Raw genomic sequence first — 23,343 nt, 5'->3', positions numbered from 1 at the left:
TTTCACAGATTCCTCAGTCTCAGAATGCACAACAGACAGTTTCCGCACCGCAGCCTATTGCTGCCACACAGCATGTCACATCACAGATGTACCAGTATGCACAGTCCGAGTATCCAGAGTACCAGCCATATTCATGAAACAGCCTAGAGAGGGAGGTAGGCTTGCCTCTCATCGAGATACCTGTAGATCAAGAAGGTCCCTATGTTCACAGTCAAGTATTAGGGAAAGACAGAAAGTTTTTGATCGATACAGGGGCAAGTAGGACCACAATTAGTCATGCCGAAGTTCCAGGGGCTCCGCTCTCAGGCTCAAGAAATGTTTCCCTTGGATTTTCAGGAAAGCCAATAGTTAATGAGATATCAAAGCCAGTTACTCTAGAAGTAGGTCCATTGTCCCGCACTACTGATCTGTTACTTACTAAGTCATGTCCAGAAAACCTATTAGGCATTAAGACACTGAAAGAGTTAGGTGCAGTTATTTGCTGATCCCCAGAGGGAATACGTCTGTTCCTACGTGACTTTAAGGGTCACTATGTATTACGAGATTTTGATTCAAGATTGTCTAATGTTCCGCAGCATCTATGGGCGCAAGGTCCAACTGATGTAGGTTACATGCAAATCACACCCCATCGTGTGACTCTCAAACCAGGTGTAGTGTTACCCCGAATCAGACAGTACAGATTGCCATCTGAGGCTGTAGCAGCCTTATCCAAAATTATTGACGAGCTCATTGTTCAAGGAGTAGTTGTAGAAACTGACTCCAATGTATGGAATTCTCCGATCATTCCAGTCATGAAACGTACTGATCCGAATGCACCCCCAGTATATCGATTAGTGATTGATTTACGAGAGCTTAATAAATGTATTATTCCTCAGTACCCAGTTGTTCCAGACATCTCTTCCCTGTTAACAGCCATTGATTCCGAAGCCATGTTTTTCACTGTCATAGACCTCAAGAATGCATTTTTCAGTGTTCCCATTCATCCAGACAGCCAGTTTCTTTTCGGATTTTGTTTAAATGGAAGGAGCTATATGTTTACACGCGCTCCTCAAGGTTTCACAGAAAGTCCTAGTATTTACAGTCAAGCACTTAAGAGACAACTAGACAATATTCACATGCCAACTGACACTGCCCTGCTTCAGTATGTCGATGATCTACTGATCACAGCCCGTTCTGAACGTGCTTGCGAGCGAGCATCACTTACAGTCCTGTATTTTCTAGCCGAGATGGGGCACAAGGTGTCACCTTCGAAGCTTCAATTCTGTGTCCAGCAAGTGGTATACTTAGGACACTTGCTGTCCAAGAGGGGTAGGCAGTTGACACCAGACCGTATCCAGTTAATAGCGAGTCTTCCCCAGCCCAGAACCCAGAAGGAGGTACGTGCCTTTATCGGCCTTACTTCTTATTGTAGACAATGGATTCCCCAGTATGCATTTCTAGCCAAGCCACTGATACAGTTAACGACACAGGAGGCAGCCGTATCGACTGTCCTCCCTTGGACATCTGAACATACACTTAGTTTCAATGAGTTAAAGAAAGCCCTATGTCAAGCTCCAGTTCTAGCTACACCGAACTACAGTAAGCCTTTTACACTTTTCGTTACTGAACGCGAAGGTACAGCATTATCTGTTCTTACACAAGATCAAGCAGGACAATACAAGCCCTGTGCTTATTTTTCGAGCACATTAGATCCAGTCGCCCAGGCGTTGCCTGCGTGCCTCAAGTCAGTTGCAGCCACAGCACTAGCTATCAGACAAAGTGATTCCATAGTTTTAGGACATTCCCTGACAGTACAAGTTCCACATTCAGTAGAAGTTCTTTTAAACCGAACACAAACACAGCACTTGACAATTGCACGTTTAACAGGTTATGAGTTGACACTGTTCCAGCCACACATAGAAATTAGACGCTGCAACGTCCTGAATCCTGCTACACTGTTACCATCAGTTAGTTCAAATTCTGACCCACATGACTGTGTGGAAGTAGTTAATATTACGACAAAGCCAAGACAAGACCTGACAGACATTTCGTTACCAGATCCTGACCTGACACTTTATGTGGATGGTTCATGTATGAGAACTAGTACAGGAGAACTAGTCGCCGCGTATGCAGTGACTACTGACACTGAAGTTATTGAAACACACCGTATTGATACCCTGTCCGCTCAAGCAGCAGAGCTAGTCGCTCTGACACAAGCCTGTATACATGCCAAGAACCTGAAAGTTAATGTTTACACAGATTCACGTTACGCATTCGGAGTTGTACACGACTTCGGAGTGCTCTGGCAGGAGAGAGGTTTCATGACTTCTCATGGAACCAAGATTCAGCATGGTCTCCTTATTCAAGCCCTGTTAGATGCCATACATTTACCGACATCTATTGCTATCATGAAATGCAAAGCACATACGAAAGTTACTGACATTATTTCCCAAGGTAATGATCTAGCAGACCGCACAGCCAAGCTTACAGCACAGACTCCAGACATTCCAGTTAACCTGACACATATTCCAGATCCGATTACATGCATGACAGTTAAGGACCCTACACAAGATGTCATAAATATCCAGTTACATGCTACTCCCGATGAAATCAAGAAATGGTCTGAACAAGGAGGGGTCCAGACAGATCAAGGATGGTTAACGAAGGGTAGAGCCACATAGTTTCTCCCCGACTCTATGGTTCAAGTCATTATCAATACCGCACATAGTCCAGCACATTTAGGAGAAAAAGCTATGTTAGACAGTATCCAGAACATTTGGTTCAACAAGCATTTACGAGCTGCAGCCAAGCAGAAAGTCCGCACCTGTATGATATGTTGTCAGTTTAATCCAGGTAAAAGTGTTCCGGTGGAACAAGGTGGTTTCCAGCCCCCTGACCACCCTTTTGAGGTCCTCCAGATGGATTATATTCAGATGGAGCGATGTCGAGGTTTCAAGTATGTCCTTGTAGTTGTATGCGCTTTGTCCAGGTGGACAGAAGCATATCCAGTTCCAGATTACACAGCCGCGACCACTGCCAAGCAGTTGGTTCGTGAATTCTTCCCTAGATATGGACTCCCTAGAGTCGTATATTCTGATAACGGCCAGCCATTCTCATCTGAACTCATGAAGCACGTTTCCCTGTTGTTAGGGTACCGGTGGAAGTTCCATTGTGTACGCCATCCTGAAGCAGCCGGTCTAGTCGAGAGACATAATCAGACCCTGAAAATCCGTATTGCCAAAGTTTGTAAAGAAAAAGGTGTGGACTGGCTAGTAGCTCTGCCAGTCGCTTTGTTTTATATGCGCATGGTCGCACATTCCAGATCAGGTCTGTCCCCGTATGAGGTCGTATTCGGCCGCCCCCCTAACATGTGGGGTACTCCTAGACCCCGAAGTATTACCGATGTTTCATGTAATATGCTGACAGATTACCTAGCTTCCTTGATGTCTGCCCTCAACTCATGTCGTTCACAGGTTGCCGCCGCATTTCCAGACAATACCGAGGTGGCACCGCATGAAATCGTTCCAGGTTCCCTTGTGATGGTCCGAAATTTTGACAGATCAAGTCCGCTGGAGCCTCGTTGGAAGGAGCCACGTCAGGTCCTCTTGACCACCCGTACTGCCGTCAAGTTGGAAGGCAGGAAGGGGTGGGTCCATCTTTCTCATGTAAAACTTTTCAATGGATTGAAACCAGTCTCCAAGAACATTTCCAAGGATTCCCAAGATTCTAAAGACTGCCAAAACATTGTTTTAAAGGACTGTCCCGCAAAAGACATTACTACAACCCCTCCCTTGTTAGAGAAAACTCCGCAACAGGAGTATAAGTTAAAGCTCAGGTCTAGCAAAATAAGTCAGTCAGTTTGATTGTATAAGTCCTCCCCTAGGTGAAACGGTTAGACTGTTTCTGACATGTATAACATAGACCCCCATAGTGAGAGAGTCAGTCGAAGTTCAATTCAATGTATCGTTTTTCTGAGTTTCATATTATTCATCAGCATTATGATTTCCTGCATCAGCTATGCGTTCTATCTGTATTTTCCAGTTCCTCATGTAAATATGTCTGCTAATGCTATAGTAGAGCACACGTTTAGTGATCTGCCTCCTCACGAATATTCTTACCGCCTCGCTATGCGTAACAACACATTTATCCGTATGTTACATTACTCACACCAGACCAGCAATGCCACTAATTGTTGGGTGTGTGGTCGACTCCCCCCTTTCCAGACACCGAAGGGAGTTCTGCCACTCTTTCCTTATCCATTTTCTCATAATGGTTCATGTGGAGCATGGTCCACGTTAACGTCATCCGCAACAGATATGTCTTTTCTTAACAGTACATGTTTTCCAGACAAGAAAGGTCTCCCCCACAGAACAGGTTTAGATCTAGAAAATGAAGTATATAATTTAGGTAATTATTCGTCGAATTTCATGGTTCTGAATGTTCAGTCTGATACTACTCCAGACTTACCTGCTATTTCAGTACTACCTGTCAAAGGCGAATTATGTGTCCGTAGTTATGGTTCCATACATGTAGGTCATAGTGAATGTACTACTGTTATCCAGTATAGTGACAGTGGGAAATCTGTTTTCAAAGCTTCACGTCATTCTTATTTTATTTTGTGGTCAAACTGCATATGTCCGTCTGCCCCTCGATTGGGAGGGAACTTGTTACATTGCCTTCCTACTGCCACCTGTTTTCCTAGCCCCATCTGATTATCACAGAAACACACATCTAGTACACATTAGACATAGAAGGGAGTCCCCAATTGTCGATTATACTGAAACTACTCTAGAACAGTATACAGATTTCAATAAAGGTTTCTTTTTCTTTGTAGGACCTGTCCAGAATAGTAAACTGATCCGTAGGTTAACAAGAACCCTTGAAGCAGTAGTAAATGAGACTGCCTCTGCTCTAGGTAACCTAACCGAAGAACAATCTGCTATGAGATTTGTCGTTTTGCAAAATCGTCTCGTCCTTGACGTCATACTGGCCGATAGGGGCGGGGCCTGTAGAGTCATCGGATCTAGTTGCTGCATTTTCATTCCAAATAACGCGCCGTCTGTCTATTCAGCTATAACCAGACTCCATAAAATTGCCCATCTGTTACACCAAGATCCAGGCACCTGGACATGGTCCGGTTGGTTCTGGAATATAATTTCCGCCTGGGGATGGAAAGTCCTGTCCTTTTTGGGTATTGCAGTAGCGATCATATTTAGCTGCTGCCTCTGTATACAATGTGGCCCTGCGATTTGCAGCATGTGTGCTACCTCTTGTATTCCTAGTCCCAAGCCCCGTTCTAAATCCCGTTCCAAGACAATTCGAGACGAGCAAATGGTACTGTATGAAATGATAGATGGTATCATGAATATTGATGTTTCCTGATGGAAACGTAGTGACAAGGAGGGAATGTGGAAAAGTAAATTTTGCCATGTTCTGTGTCCCTACGCCTCATCCATCATATGTTATGTGTGCATGACTAATATGCATATGTTATTCCCCATGTCCGATTAATGACGCAATTCCAGTTGTGTCCACCTTTAGTATGTTAGTTTCCAGTCCTCGTGAATACTACGAATATCAGGCCTATGTAAAGTTACGTTGCCACGTTTCTCAGTGTGCACGTTATTCCATTATAAAGTCCCCGTTTCCAGGCCTCAACAGGGCCCGGACATCAGATTCAGCTCCTGTCTCCTGAAAGCCTCGCTGAGGAGCGATACAGCCCCCACCTGTATCCTCGACCCTTCACTTACTTCCTGCCTCGCAGTGCCCGGTGCAGCTCGGCTCTGTCTCTGAGTCTGCCAAAAGTATGTTATAGTTCCAGCTATCAGTTCAGTCCTCCTCTTCTGCATTCCTAAGCTACTGAACTGCATCAATAGTTTCCGTCATTGTCTAGCCTTCTCGTCTCCACGTTAGAGAAATACTGTATTTAATGGTCATTTAGTATTCTTCATCACGCACTACATGTAGAATAATGCATGGTCCAGTCTTAGAGTCAAGTTAGCTTTTCCCCTCATGACTTCTAGTTTATATCAACATGTTCCCTAAACACCAGATACCAGATAGGGTTTAGGTACATGTCGCTCCGACCCTCCAGACTCTAGTTTCTGCTCCTAGCACAGAGTTCATAGCCCCCAGCTTCTTTTAGTGATACGTCATTGCCAGTTTACGCGCACCATTAGGTTAGAGGTCCCGGCTCCTTAGGTAGCCCCCTCCAATGTTTCCGCCCATTCATGACATATTCTGTTACGTTTGCATCACATGTCTATGTATACTCCCAGTTACACCTACTTTTACTGTTATCTCTCGCGACTGCTACGCGTCACGCCTTCTGCTCCACCCACTGCTACGCCTACTGCAATGTAATGCTATGTGTTTGCGCTATGTATATAAGTTGATGTATTGTTATTAAAAGTTAGCGCGCTCATCCCAGACCAAGCCCCAGCAGCTGCTGGGTCATCCTATGCAGGTTGTCCTGATCCCGTCCTTATGCTGTAATAAACCTGCAGAAACTCCTACTACCTCGAATCTTGACTCTTATTTTATTGAGCTATCTGTTATTCATTCATTCATTCAAAAATAGATCCGGTATTATTTATTTATATACCACAAATCAACCCCAAAGTTTCAGGGAAGGAGCAGGCCATTTTCTTGGAGAGATTCACAAAGATTCGTCCACCGACGCCAAAGTTATTCCAAATAGAATGTTGTGGATTTCCTATGGAAAGTAGGTCCTAACTATAACTACCTACTGGCGACCGCCAGTAGGTAAGATATATATATATGCATATATATATATATATATATATATATATATATATATATATATATAGATAATCATCATCATCATGGCCGTGGAGGCATTACGGAGCCACGAGGCGGCTGCAGTCGAACTTTTTGATGAACCCCCGGCTGGGGAGTCGTTAATAGTGGATCAACAGATTGTTGCTCCCCAGGTGAATTCTAGTGCGCGCGACTTTTTCAAAAGTTTGGAGAAATTAATGCGGTCCGAGCAAGCGAAATGGTGGGAGCAGAGGTCGCTCGCTCGGTACTTGGAGGTGGGCAGGGTCCCAAGGGGCTTGCGGATTACTCTGGTCCCCAGCTATGAGAACCCTGACCCGGAGATGTTGGCAGAATAGGCGGGCGGCAATTTGGACAACTCTGCTCGACTGCTTCATATTCTGGTCAAATACGCTGAGAGTGATAGGCTCAAACTGCAAATTAAGATTGATGAATTAAATTTGGAGATCGCGAAAATGGAGGAGATTGAAAGTATTATAAAAATGAGGAAAGACATGCTCTTTAAATTACAAAAAGATGAGGAGGTTATAAAAAGACGCAAAGCGTACAAATTCAATCGTGAAAAGTTGGACTACCAAAATGGAAATGTTTTCACCTTCGCTCGGAAATACGAGGGTGTAAGAGCCAAAGCTGGTGTGGTTAAATCAACAAACACTAGTGTTTCAAGTGATAACATCATTGCTTCCACATCTAGTTCAGATATAAGCACCGCTACGGGAAGTGAAACGGATGGGGAAGGTGGTAGAGTACTACGAGGGGCAAAAGCAGGGGCTTTAAAATTATACCTGACACAGGAGGTGGACTGTCTGTGCCAGGACGGAAGAGATACCCTGAGATCCCGGAACCGTCAACTACCACAAAAAACAAGCGGGCAAACGCAAAACGTAGCGCCAGGAGGAGGTGCAGCAACCGGCGCAGGCGTGAACAAGCCTCCGAAAAAAGCGATGAGAGGGAGGTGGAATCGCAAATAGATTTTGATACAGCAGCCAATACGGTGATCAAATTGTCCGACGTAACCTTAAACAAGGCAGAGACATAAATTCTTGCACTTGGTCTATCATTTAGCCCTGAGAGCAACTTTAACTATTCTGAGACTCGGATGGATGTCTACAGATTTATTCGAAAACTAAAACTGCAGAAACTCAAGGCAAAAAAAGTTCCTGTGAATGTCCCCAATATTATAACAAGTCCTCCTTTACTTTCAGCTGGGGATGTGTATCTTTTTCAGGACTTACAACATCTACAAAATGAACAAAGTGCCAGCATGAGTGATTTGGGATTGGAGGGCGTGGATTTAGGTGGGACAATCAGAACACATTTTAAATCCAAATCAGTGTTTCAACCTATATTGCCTCATGAGTGACCTCTGACTTGAAAAAACTATATAAGTCAACACACCTTGAAAGTGTCCAAATGAGTCGGCATCAGCGTTGTTACATCGAACTGATGAAAAAACTGCAAGACAATGAAAACCTCATTATAAAACAATATGATAAGGGGGGGGGATATTGTCTTGTGGCCACGATTGTTATATATGGAAGAGGCCTATTTACAATTGAATAATGTCTCAAGTTATAAACAAAGCAACTTGCAAATTGTAAAAGCCTCCTGGTTGAATTACTATGGTAGATTGGTGGCAAGGAAGAATGGTGGGTTACTTAGTAATGATGAATATCTTTTTTTAAGAAATGACCATCCGATAATTCCATCCCTATACCTTCTGCCAAAGGTCCATAAAAATAATCAGAGGCCACCCAGACGGCCGATCATTTCTGCAATAGGTAGCATCACAGAAAATACATCAAAATATGTGGACGACTTTCTGCAGGAATGGGTTACAACTTTACCGTCCTATTTAAGGGATACCTCAGATTTTTTACATAAAATTCAGGACATATCGTGGGGGAGTGACTTAATCCTTATCACCATGGATGTTACCTCCCTTTATACTTCTATTGGACATCTTGACGGGGTCAAAGCAGTGGAACACTATCTAAATCGTAGACCAGCATGTTTTTCTTTGCACAATAAGATGCTTATTGATATGGTTAAAATGTGTCTAGAACACAATTATTTTTATTTCGATAACACTATTTACCAACAGATAAGGGGAGTTGCTATGGGGGCCTGTTTTTCCCCCAGCTATGCTTGCTTGCATATGGGGTTGTGGGAAGAGCTGGTCCTCAAACGGCAACATGAGGACATCTTAAATAGGCATGTTCCCCTATGGCTAAGGTACATAGACGACCTTTTTATTATTTGGAGGGGGTCGGAAGAGCTAGCCAAACAATTTATCGAAAAGTTAAATGTTAACCATTTGAATCTTGAATTTACCACTCATATGAATAAGGAATCAGTTGTTTTTCTAGAGACAGAGGTCTTCATATCCAATGGTGCCCTATCTACTAGACTTTATCGCAAGCCCACTGCTGGGAATTGTTTGCTGCATGCACTTAGTCACCATCCACAGCATTTGATCCAAAGCATCCCCTATGGAGAGATGCTAAGGGTAAAGCGCATTTGCAGCAGTGACAATGAATGTAAGCTAGCTCAGGAAGCTTGCAAAAAGAGAATCCTTCTGAGGGGTTATAAAGCATCAATTATTGATGAGGCTATAAATAAGACTAGATCCCTTACCAGAGAACAGCCGTTGATCCCAAAGGAATCAAATCCAGACAAGGCTAAATTAGAGGCATCTAAAGTTAGAGTCATCCTGACCTTTAACAAACAACATGGGGCTATCGGAAAGATCTTTAAACAACATTGGAATTTGCTCCTAAGGGATCCAATAATCGGTGAGGACCTAACAAAGCATAATCGATTGCCCCAATTGACCTTTAGAAAAGCTAGGTCCATGGGAAATTGTCTTGTGAGAAGTAATCCTGAGATTAAACTGCCTTCCAATTGGTTGTCTAAGCAAAAGGGATTTTTCAAATGCCTTATTTGCAAAGCATGTAAACATGCAAAAAATGTAAAAATTTACAGCACTCCATTTTTACCTCATCCAGTGAAAATGAAGAAAAGAATTACCTGTAAAACAGAATATGTAGTATATGTTTTAGAATGTCCCTGTGCACTGCGATATGTGGGCAGCACAAAACTGCCCGTGCACAGAAGAGTCCTTCAACATATACGGGCAATCGCCAACAAAGATCAAGCATATCCTGTTGCAAGGCATTTTGAGGCAGTCCATAATAGTGATCCGACCCATTTAACTTATTTTGCCATAGATTGCATACCGTTGTCCGTAGAGGTGGCAATCGGGAGAGTGCACTCCGTATACTTGAGACCAAGTACATATTAGAGCTCAACACTAAGTCCCCATTTGGATTGAATGCAACTGAGGATTTATACACTTGCTTATGAATTGATTTTTTTAAGGATGTTCTGCAATTCTAGCTCTGATGATTTTTTTGACCAAATCCTTTGACCGATTTATAACTGTGTTCTCCGCTTATGAAATTTTGTTAACAACTGTGCACTATGAACTTATAAGATTGTAACTTGTCAGTTAGTTTCTCCTTTTCACTAGGGTGTCACTTTAATTTAATTTCATTTCATTTTATTCACTTTTAGTAAATTCTCCCCTTGCCTTTGGTTAAGGGTTGTATTTGAAAAATGTTCGGCCAGTTTCTTTTGAAAAGCCAGACTTGGCACGCTGTGCTTGCCCACTTGGGAACTATTGAGAACTCTTGAAAGGATATGGTAAATTCCAATCTTTGAAAGACTGCAATTACAAATGAATGCTTGGCAAAATTAAAACGTGGTATAATGTGAATAAGTGGCGGGATGTTGGTTGGTGTCTTTGACTCTAGGCATCTTAACCATTGATATTTCTCATGCAAATTATATATACAATTTTGAGAATTTTCAAATTGAACTCCGCCTACTTTTACCGCCTATATATTTTAATGGTGGGAAAACGTGTTTATTTAACTAATAATTTTATAAATATTCTCAATAATATTTATAATTTTAAACACAGACATATATTCCTGTTTTATATTTATCTACCATGTTTTTTGCCGGATATACTGCATTTTCAACAAACATTTATTAATTCTGTCATATCTATTTGTATACATGAAATCAAATGTAATATTATGGAGCATTTAAGCCGATATTGCACATGTATAGTCTTTCTTCTATTACAATCCTGGCACAGCACAGCTGAATGTAATTTGAGTTGCACTAGCACTTTAAAAAAATAAATAAAAAAAAGGCTTTCAATTGCACGTAACGCGTCATGTGATCAAGGTCCAGGTGGGACCGAAACGCGTCATGGCGACTTTGATGCAGGGTGTTTTGAAATAAACGGCACGAAGAACTTTGGGTCCGCGTGTTCATCCTTTTTCTACTTGCATGAGAAAGGTCTGGGTGAAGTACGAGAATATATATATATATTACCTACTGGCGGTCGCCAGTAGGTATATATAGTTAGGATTTTTTCTCTATGGGTTTTTTGAAAATTCTATGTCTAATAACTTTGGCGTTTGTGGACGGAATTGGCTGAAATTTTCAGGAAAATGGCACATTTTGTTTCTGAGCAGCCCTTGAAAATTTGGGGGGGGTTCGTCCAGTGGGGGCCGAGAAAAAAGGGGGGTCCCAAAACGTGTTTTTAACATTGAGTTTTCCATAGGGCGGTTGGCCTCACTTTTAGCCCGAACGGCTGAATGGATTTGCACGAAACTTGGCAAAATTGTAGGGACTGGTAGCCCGATGTGCCTTTTGTAGGTCTCAATATATGTGCTCCAGTGGATTTTGAGAAATTAACGTTTAAAAAAAGATATATATCTGTAACAGCGGACCGGTTAGCGCTCTGGTTCGCGGACTTTTCGCGCAACGGAGCTTTGTGAAGCGAAGCTGATTGGTTCTCCGGCGTCTGTCAACATTCCAAACAGTCCGTAGCGGCCGCCATCTTGTCTCTCGGTAGGATCGAGAGACAAGAGGAGGCGAAAGCGAAGGGGCAAATGACCATAAGGGGGAATAGTAGATCCTCGCTGACCCCCTAGGTTTGATGTGGAGGTTTTAAAAGGGCCCCGCGGGGCAAAAAAAAATAATAATAATAATAATCGAACGGCTGAATGGATTTGCACGAAACTTGGTAAAATATTAGGGACTGGTAGCCCGATGTGCCTTTGCTAGGTCTCAATATATGTGCTCCAGTGGATTTTGAGAAATTAACGTTCAAAAAAAGATATATATCTGTAACAGCGCTCCGCTTCGCGTACTTTTCGCGTTACGGAGCTTTGCGAAGCTGATTGGTTCTCCGGCGTCTGTCAACATTCCAAACAGTCCGTAGCGGCCGCCATCTTGTCTCTCGGTAGGATTGAGAGACAAGAGGAGGCCAAAGTGAAGGGGGAAATGACCATAAGGGGGCATAGTAGATCCTTCCTGACCTCTTAGGTTTGATGTACCATTTTGCCAAGTTTGGTGTAATTCCGTTCAGCCATTCAGGCTGTAGACGTATGTAAATGTCCTATGGAAAATTGCATGGGGAAAACACATTTGAAAGTGTTGAAATTTAGAACCAATTAAAATGTTACTTTGGTTTTGTATTTGTGTGTGATGAAAGTTAATTGGTTATGTATATATGTCAAATGAGAGGAAACCACAGCCATTTTGCGATACTACTGTCTGAGGTACATTTGTGAGGAATTTTTGGTGGTGAATTTCTGGTGTTTGATTTACACAGTACTAACACTTCTGCTACTTTTAAAAAGGTGAGTTGTTAATTTGTAAGGGGAACTATGTTGTACACTTGAAGATAATTTGAAAAATGTTTTCTGTTATTTATTTGCAGTCCTTCTGTTATACTAAATACTTGATGAAGTTAGTTTTATATTATGTATTACTAAAAACGATAAATGAAAGTGATTATTTTTTTCTGCAATTTACAGCAAGCAATTTCAAAATAAAATGGCTCACAATGAAGAGACCGTGGCAATTTCTTTTGAATTGTCCACTACATTGATTGAAATTGAGAGCACCAATAATGAAATATTGTCACAAGGAGGACATGACTTGTATGATTCCATTAGATTGATTGAAATGGACAGCACCAAGAATGAAATATTGTCACAAGGAGATGACTTGAATGATTCCACTACATTGATTGAAATTGAGAGCACCAATAATGAAATATTGTCACAAGGAGGAGATGGCTTGTATGATTCCATTAGATTGATTGAAATGGACAGCACCAATAATGAAATATTGTCACAAGGAGGAGATGACTTGAATGATTCCACTACATTGATTGAAATTGAGAGCACCAATAATGAAATATTGTCACGAGGAGATGACTTGAATGATTCCACTACATTGATTGAAATGGACAGCACCAATAATGAAATATTGTCAGAAGGAGGAGATGACTTGAATGATTTTTTTGATCAATCTCTTGATGGCGAATTTATCGAGTGTTTGGAGACCATAGAGTTACAAGAATCATCATTGCAGACTTTTAATGAGGAGATTCCAGATGAGATGATTGAAGAGGAAATTACTGATGAGGACATGTTACTAGTTGTTTCAAATTTAGAAAATTCTGAAGAATAAATTTATATTTAGAAATCAAAAATTGTTTGAGACATTATTTATTTTTATTTTTAATTTATGAGGTTGTAGCGAAGTGATTGTAGTATAAAATGAGACTTATAGTATAGAGTGCAACATTTTTATGTTACATGGTAAGTTTACTCATATTTACTTCCCTTCTGCCACTATATTATCTCCAATGTGTATTTGACATGTCTTCTTCATCTCCGGCCTCCTTTCTCTCACTGTGTGTCTCCGATGCATCTTATCGCTGGTATTTTGTGTAATTACAGAAGAGAGTAAAATAAAATAGTTCGGAACGTGAAAAGGGGGCAAAGTAGAGTACTCCTCACCCCCTAGGCCTTTTTAGGCGGTCCCAAAAGGATCAGTTTCTGCTTTCCTGAGAGATTATGGTATGAGTTCCATATACCACAATAACTTGCATTACAACATGCAAGATATCTATCTCCTATTACCAACTTTTGGAGATATTCGCGCTAAGCGCGAATATCTCCAAAAAGTAACACCTGCCCTGAGCAGTTCTTAGCCATGTTATCCAATGGGAGGTGGATAACATGGCTAAGAGTATTAGCTCGGTAATGCATGAATATCGCTGAGTTTTTAGCGATATTCATGCATTGCGGCCGTTTATTATCGCATTTGCGATAAACCTTGATAATAGTAAGGTTTATCTTCGATAATTTCTGACGATGCTTAGTGGTAAAAAATTGGTTGGTAAGCATCGTTAGCGATAAATATCGCTTAACTTTGGTAATATGCCCCAACGTCTGTTAACGTTCGATTCGAAGGAAATGAGGAAGTGTTGAAAAACATTGTCTGCGCCATCTTGCCTTTTTTGAAATGCCACACTTTTGTCGTGCACGGCAGCCATTTTAGATGTCTTGACCAGACCCACTCTCTGCACGCTGTCGATTCGTAGCATGGCTCCTCACCCTCGCAAGCATCTTCCCCAGGCACTGGTCACCCCCGCTCTCTGTCTTATGCATGGGCAATAAACCTCCCCCCATCTGCGCTGCTCTTCCCTGAGAATCACACTGTGCCCGCCCGACACCTCCCTTTCGCCCTATTCACTACCGCACCCTGTGACACTCCTCTTCCTCTGTGTCCGATTGTCCAGGCTATCAGCTAGCCCTGCAGATGTAGTTTATGGCCCCAGCTGTAAAGAATCACCCCTCTTCAAAGGAGTTATAGTAGATCAAGGCCCACACCCGATGAGATCCGTCACACCACACGTGTTCCTACTATCTGAAAACTATCCTGTATTGTGATTGGGGAGGGGACCGAGCCTGAAGCGGAAGATTCCAGGAATGACTCTTTGTACATCAAAGTTTTTACAATTATGTGTCACATAAAAAATATATAGCACTCCAACAAAGTAGTAGGAATATAAAACTTTAATAACATATAAATATATACAACAAAACAAAAACAGTAATAGATTTATTGAAATTGACAGCACCAATAATGAAATATTCTTGTCAGTAGCGGTCTGTTGTGCGAATAGTTCCAAGGCAGCAGAACGCGCTGAAATCTGGATGTCACGAAGGTGATGTCTAGCAAGTTGCCGCCCAGCAAATAACGGCGTGGGGCGCCGCGGGGGTGAGTGAGTCCAGTAGGCACCACAGCTATTCTTACCGGCATTGCAGAATTACTGCTGGGGACAATGCCTGTGCTGGAGCAGGGTCACAGCAGAAACAAAAAGGATTCTGTTGAAGATGTTGTTGGTTTTCAATTTGAAAACAGTTCTGGTGTCAACTGCTATGCTAATGTAGTGGTTAATGTTTTGTTTTCTCTAGAAAATGTAAAAGAGGGGGAGGCAGTCCAAAGTTCCGTTAAAAGGGCAAAGGAAAGGATCGGTGGTTTGAACTATCAGTCAAAAAGGGGAGGGGGTGCAACAATTTTTCCTACCGGGTCACACTGTGCTTTCACCGGAAGTGAGGTCTGCAGGATTCTAGTAATTCAAAGTGAGGCTGGCGCCGACGTCCCGCGGATACAGTTTCGTCACTCCACGGGTGATCATGGCAGTCATTCCCCATCGGGGGTCGGAGACTCCCGCGGCTCCTCTAGAATCTTCAAGGTCGTGGAGGACTACGGTGGTGGAGTCAACCAGTGACCGGGCCATTTCTTTATGCTGGGCCCGCTCTTGCCAGGTCGACCGCCATTTTGAGAGTTCGGTAGCTACTGGCGATCGCGGGGTCAAATGAGCGGACGGGCTCCACCCTGCCGGGCGAGACGTTGCAGCATGGCCACAGTGGAAGAACTCTTTTCCGGGCGCCTGGAGCGCTGAGGGTGCAGCTGGGAAGCCTCCACTGGGGAGGCGGGAGAGGCCTGTTCGCACCGTCTCTCCCTCCCAGTGCACCCCACGGCGTCTCGCTTGAGATTTGTTATGGCCGGACCAGGCGATGAGGACGAGGGGGGGGGGTCGAAGGCATGTGCAAGACATCCCCCCCCAGGGTTGTTGCAGCAATTATACAAGAAAGAAGAAGTGTCCCGTCCGTCTTCGGGCCGGGCTTCCGGTAGATGTCGGCCGGACGCCCCTGGCTCTGGCCCCATGAACGGGTTTCTTGGTTTATCGGCTGCAGCCGGATTCCGTCGGTCTCGGCCCCCCGACTGTTGGTGGCCGGACCGGAAGAGCATGTGGCGGGACTACCTGCAACTCTCAAGGGCCACCGCGGCCGGACTGGGAGAGAGAGGGGAGGGTCGAGGAGACATTCCCCCCCCCTGCAACTGTTCAGCGTTGTAAAGGCAATTCCCTGGCCGGGTCCCGTTGGTCTCGGCCTCTCCTCCGGCTACACCCTACGTTAGGATCTCCGAGGCGTGGCAGCAGGACCTGCCTTATATGGGCTGCTCCCGGCTGGGCGTAGCCGGAACCCTGCCCCACCTTGGAAGTTTCCAGAGTGGGGGCGGATGTTCTACTGACTTGCATTTTCCCTAGTCTATCGATTTTTTTGGCGTGGCAGGCGGTGGGACAGCGAGGGGTGATTTGGTTTCTCTTACTGTTTTTCTGGTCTCTCACCACTGGCATATTTTAACGTTTTCTTGTTTCTAGGACATTAATAGGTTTTATCATTACGTTATGTTATCGTTTCTTTGTTCGTTGTTTAATAAAAGTTCATGTTCATCAGTGGCCTACTGATTTTCGTTTTCCTATTCTTTTCTTTCCAGGTTGTTTCATGCTAAAGTTTCTGTTAACAGGATACAGTGATCACTTCGTTATTATTGCATATGTCCTTTTCACTAGGGGTGCTCTCTGGTCGGGCCAGATGACGTATGTCTAGTAAATGGTCCGGGTGAAACAGGTGCATCAATCAGTGGGGAGTAGATAGGCATGACAGATTACAACGGGGGAGAAAGGTCCGCATTACGTACCCTTTCACTACTTGCAAAGATTTTCCTACGTTTATTTGCAAACAGGGAATACCTCCAAAAAGAACTAATTCCCAAACAGTCAATGTTCGGACAATCAATCAATCAATGAGGAATGAAATAGGTACGACGTGTTAAAGGCTTGCGTTACCTACCCTTCACTATCTGCAAAGGGAGAGAGAATATTCCTATTCTTCCTCGTTTGCAGGTAGAGAAGATCCTTAAGAGAATTAACATCGAACAATTCAATGCTCGATTGAAACAATCAACAAGGGGTACTGTGAACACAAATGAACGCCGCTTATGTACATACGCATTGCTATTTTCAACAGGTTGTTCCTAATGTTTCTATTTTAGCGAGGTCAAAAAGAGATCCCATTAGTGGCCTACTGATTTTGCTCGATTCCTTTTGTTTTTTTACACGATTTTTCGCTATCTGCAAAGACTAAACAGAGTATTGCGACTCTGTGCTTGTTTGTAAATAGAGAATGAACCAAAGAGAACAATCAATCAAATGGAGAGAGAAGCAGGCACGACGGATTACAAAGGGGGCAAAGGGCTGCGTTAACTACCCTTCACTATCTGCAAAGAGAGAGTACTCCTAATAGAAATGAGGGGTGGGGGGCAGCATTCAAAGCAGATCAGTGTGCATAAACACGAAAATGTTTTTACTTACCACGTACTTGACATTCGACAGCTTATGATATTTGCTATTAAAAAACCATTGAAATTCACTGAAAAAACCATAGGTTATAGACCATATATAGTTAGGAATTAGCATTTACAAAACCTTGAAAATTCACTGAAAAAACCATAGGTTATAGACCATATATAGTTAGGAATTAGCATTTAAAAAACCTTATTTTACTCACACAAAACCATTGAAATTCCATATATAGTTAGTTGCACTAACTATATATGGCGCACCCGCAATCCACTGCTGATCATGTCACATATTACATCATTCATGACATGGTCAGTGACATCACTGATGACATCACTGATGACATCTCAAATGACATCACTGATGACATCTCATTTGACATCATTCTTGTGCTAATACGATAAACCTCTTCAGACTCTAATATAACCTTAGATACACTCAGTGTATACAGACACTCACACACTGCCACTCATCCATGGAGTTACTCACACACCCAGTCAGTCATGCAAAGAAACAATCTCACCTCCATTTCTTCAACTATACAGTTAAACACACCTTACTTATTGAAACATATACTAACACATATTTACTCTCTTATACAATCCCTGATACAAGTTCACAATGATCGATACAACCACTCACTCATTCAGTGGCTCTCATGCACAGTTATTTATATATGCCAACTCTCACATGTACTGTGTTTTACATATGTACTTACTATGACATGTAGCATTGAGATATCCATTCACTCATCAATACACTCATGCACACAGTCAACTGCCCATGTAGCTGTTTCCACATGCACTCTTGAACTCATACACCTAGTGAATAAACTGCTCACACATCTATGCATAGAGTCTCACACCTTCCAGCCACCCCCACACAAACTCAATCTCCCATAGAAATACTTGGGCAACCAATTAATAACACATATAGCCTCTCGTATAGCTAATGATCAACACATGCAGCAGTTTACAGAACAACAGACATAATGATGCACAAATTAAGACAGTTTAGTCACTAACCCATGCATTCAGTGAGACACATTTAATCACTCACTCATACAGTCAGTCATGCACCTACTAAATCCTTCATCCAGACACTTATACATCCACTCAAGACATATTTTAACTTTACAGAAAAATACAGTCACTGGATGTTGTCATCAGTGATGTCATTTGAGATGTCATCAGTGATGTCATCAGTGATGTCACTGACCATGTCATGAATGATGTAATATGTGACATGATCAGCAGTGGATTGCGGGTGCGCCATATATAGTTAGTGCAACTAACTATATATGGAATTTCAATGGTTTTGTGTGAGTAAAATAAGGTTTTTTAAATGCTAATTCCTAACTATATATGGTCTATAACCTATGGTTTTTTCAGTGAATTTTCAAGGTTTTGTAAATGCTAATTCCTAACTATATATGGTCTATAACCTATGGTTTTTTCAGTGAATATATATATAGATAGATATAGATATAGATATATATATATATGGAATATTATTAAACTGTATTAATATGTAGGACGGCATATTCTGTATGTAAGCGTGGAACAAATTTAATGTTTAATAGGCTAAGGTGTTCCAACAACAAGCTTAATGTTCATTGGGTGCGAACTATTGAAAGTAGAAGTGTTTTCTGCAATCACTTCTGCTCCGGAGACTAGCAAGGACATCTAATTGGCTTACATGTTGTAAGGAGGACTTTCCTGAGCTTTATGTTGGTTGGTTGTGAACTACTGAAAGTAGAAGTGTTGCCAGCCCTTCACTTCTGCTCTGCAGAGTAGGAGGGACATCTGATTTGCTGACGTGCTCCAAAGAGAACTTTCCCAAGCTTAATGTTGATTGGCTGTAAACTGTTGAAAGTAGAAGTGTTGTCAGCGATTTCTTCCCTCTTCGTGGAGTATTAGGGACATTTCATTGGGTAACGTGTTCCAAGTGGGACCTTACAAAGCTTAATGTTCATTGGCTATGAAGCATTTAAAGTAGAAGTTATGGCAGTCATTCCTTCCTTCTCTGCGTAACAACATGGACATTTTATTGGCTAAAGTGTTTTGAGCACAAGTTTGCTCCTTATTGGGAGGGAATGGTTCACTGTTGTCAGTGATTTTGTGATTTTGTGACACACTTCCAAAGGAGTATGGGAAAAGAAAGTAGTAGAGGGGAGGTTAGGAACACTATTAACTCTGTACAGTGGTCACAAGGTGGTGGACAGGGATTATGAAGGTTAAACATATTTTTATATGTTTTAAGGGCCATTTATATAATTGCCGTGTGGTGTACAAATCACGGAGGAAAAATGACCGTGTCTTGCGATCTTTTTTTTATCAAGTTTGCCGGTGGGGTACTTCCCAGCAGCACTATTTACTTATAATGTGGTGTTTACTTTTCTGATGGGGAGGTGTGGTTGCGCAGCAAAATTTTCAGTCTAGGTTTGAAACAGTTTTTATTTAGCAAATACAAATAAACTTTCTTCAGAAACTGTTGCTGTATATTTGAAAGGGGTGACAATTAAAAATGTAATTTCATAAAATATCATTTGAGCATGGCCATACCCTCCTTTTTTCTGCTACAGTTTGTAAAAGTGTTGCCCCATATTCTTGATAATGTAAGAGGGCATCAGTTACTTTTAGATAAAGTAGAATAGAAGTGATACAACAAACACTCCCGCACTACATTATCTGAGGTCAGAAGAACAAGTAAAAAAACAGTTAAATGTAGGTGACTTCATATTACATAGAAATGTATACATTATTATTTTTCAAATGTGTATTCTGAAGAATTCAGGAACGTTCTGTCGTAGTGCTTAGAGGTCGCACACTGTTCCGCTAACAAATCACATACTCACTTAAGAATAGATAGGATAGTACTATTATAATATACAGAACTGGTCCTATATATTCTTTAGGGAGAAGTTGAATAGGAACCGCAAATGAGAAGAATAGAAATTAGAAAATAACATTCAGAAATGTAGGGTTTATCAAATATTTTAAAGTAACAAAGTATGTAGGAAAGCTATATTTGTTATTCTGCAATTTCATAAAATATGCCCCCTGAAAAAATATCTGATCAAGTACGTTCTAATATTTCCTAAGCTGTATTACAGATGGTGACGAAAAATCTCCTATTCCTCTTCTGTAACAATAGGACAATCTATTACAATGTAACGATTAATACCATTGTTACAGTAAAAAGAAAAGGAAAATAAAGTTATCTATTTAACAGAACATCCATACCAAAATATTTTCGAGCGGTAATTATTTTCTGAGCTTCTTTTCTACGGTGGGCAAAAATTTTGATCTTCGTGGCGACGGGTCATAAACTCCTCTGAGATCATGAGTGTGAAAATTATAATATATATATTCACAGTATATGATCAAAAGGGGGGAGCAGACTAAAAACCAGAAGCTGGTGACGTTGCTTATACATCTTTTCTCTTTGTGACGATGGGTCATGAACTTCACTGACATTATCATAACTGTTAAATTATAATATACATATTAACAGTATATAATCCCTAGGGGAAAACACACTAACAGTTGTAAGGTGGTGACGTTGATTGTAAATGTTTACGGTTTGCGCCAACGTGTCACCAACACCTCTGAAGCGAAGTACTGTGTCAAAATTATAATATAGAAAGTCACAATATATAAGCGGAATGGAGCCAGAAAAACATGCAATAACACTTTTTTTTAGTTATACATTTTTAAAGATTGACACATAGCCACAAATTATAACTAACTACTATGCCATAATGAAACAACTTACAACTCCGGAATATGTTTGTTGACGCAAAACAAGGCTTCGATGCTAGAAAAGGGAGCCTGCATCACAGATTGGCGAAGCAGAAATAACATGCGAAAACAAAACTAATTGCACAATAGGGGTGGTTTATATAGTTTTTGGTTGTTTAGTAGTCTATGGAAGGAAGATTCGGCTCCGCCTATGTAGTTGTCACGTTTTACAGTTTACACGTGCTCACGTTTTAACTGTTTTACTTTTGCAAAAAAGTAAAAAAATGCCAGCATTTGTGATGCGTAAAGCTACCCCCGGAAAGGTGTGCCGGCGCTTGGGGCGTTGGGAAGATTAAGCAAGGTGTTACCTACAGTGAGATAGTGGTGGGCTAAGAGGCTGATGTACTTTGGAATCGAACTGTGAACGCTGAGGTATTATAGGTGCTGCGTCATACTTTTACCCCACTTATATGTTACTTACTGCTAATTAAGTTGAAAATATTCTTAAATTATAGGTAGGACTCCTTGATTTATGTTTTTACTGATTTTTACAGATAAATACAGACAGAAAAGTATTTATTTTCCTCTCTGTCTTTATTTTAAAGTGTGGATAAATACGGAAATTGGGTTATTTTTTTAGCGTTTGTAAATGCTGTCAATGATGAGTAGTAAGTAAGCCAATAGCTCTGTCGTTCTAAAAGTGAAAGGGTAAAAACAATAAAAGACTTTTAGAAAAGAGCCTTAAAGAGCAATATATATTTTCGTATAAGAAAACTTGCACATTTTAATATGAAGGTTGTGTATAGTTTATCATCTAAGAGTGTTTACATGAGTGAAACCGGTCCGTCTTTCAGCCACGAGTGCATATTTATCAGTAAAATAAATGTGGACATATACTAATTTCAGATTCCTTTTTTTACAAAACCCGAAATATATATGGGTAAATATACATTCAAATATTTTAAAACAAATATGGATAAATACAGATGGAAATATCCCAAACATAAATACCATAAAACCAGGAGGTATAATTATACTTTATAAAACACTACTGTTAAGTTTCTTTTTACTATAAAAAGTATACACGTGTTTTTAAATTTTACTTAACAAACACTATAGGTTATAGGGATATTGTAGTTAGAAATTAGCATTTGAAAAACCTTTGAAATTCACTGAAAAAAACATAGGTTTCAGGTAAGTTATAGTTAAGAATTATCATTTAAACATCTTAGAAATTCACTGAAAAAACCAAAGGTTTCAGGCAGGTTATAGTTATGAATTATCATTCAAAAAACTTTAGAAATTCACTGAAAACAAAATAGGTTTCAGGGGTGTTATAGTTAGCTGGACATTTCACTCATATACCAAACCATTGAAATTCCTCCGTTATAGTTATTTGTACTAAGTATAACTCACGCGCCTGCACTCCACTGCTGATGATGTCACATATTACATCATTCTTTCTGTACTTCCCTTCCTTATTTCTTTCTGTACCTCTCTTACTTCTTTCAGTAACTGTTGCTTTTTTCTGCAGATCTCTTACCTCTTTCTTCACCCCTCATTTCTCTTTCTGCACCTCTCTTGTCTTTTCTGCACCCCTGTTCCCTCTTTCTGTACCTTTCCTGTCTGTTTCTGTACCTCTCACTATTTTCTGTACCTCTGCTGCCTCTTCTGCACCCCTTTTGCCTCTTTCTGCACCTCAGTTGCTTCTTTCTGCACATCTGTTGCTTCTTTCTGTTCTTCTATTGCCTCTTTCTGCACCTCTCTTGCTTCTTTCTGCATATCACTTGCCTCTTTCAGCACCTCACTTGCTTTTTTCTGCAGATCTCTTGTCTCTTTCTGTATCCCTCTTTTCTATTTCTGTACCTCTCTTGCCTCTATGTGCACCTTGTTCCCTCTTTCTGCATCTCTCCTGCCTGTTTCTGCATCTCTCTTGCCTCTTTCTGTTCTTCTGTTGCCTCTTTCTTTACTTCTATTGCTCTTTCTGCACCCTTCGTTTCTTTTTCAGCACTTCTCTTACTTCTTTCTGCACTTCTCTTTCTTCTTTCTGCACCCCTCCTGCCCTTTCTGTACCTCTCTTGTCTCTTTATGCACCCGTATTGCCTTTTTCTGCACCCTTCTTTCCTCTTTTTACACCTCTGTTGGTTCTTTCTGTTCTGTTCTGTTAATTTATTTTTATAATGCGCACAGCTACCCAACAAGGGTTTCCCAGCGCAAGCCAACAGAAGCAAA

This window comes from Lissotriton helveticus, chromosome 6 (genome assembly GCF_964261635.1).
Source record: "Lissotriton helveticus chromosome 6, aLisHel1.1, whole genome shotgun sequence".
In the NCBI taxonomy this organism is placed as follows: domain Eukaryota; kingdom Metazoa; phylum Chordata; class Amphibia; order Caudata; family Salamandridae; genus Lissotriton; species Lissotriton helveticus.
This window is presented reverse-complemented; position numbering follows the sequence as displayed.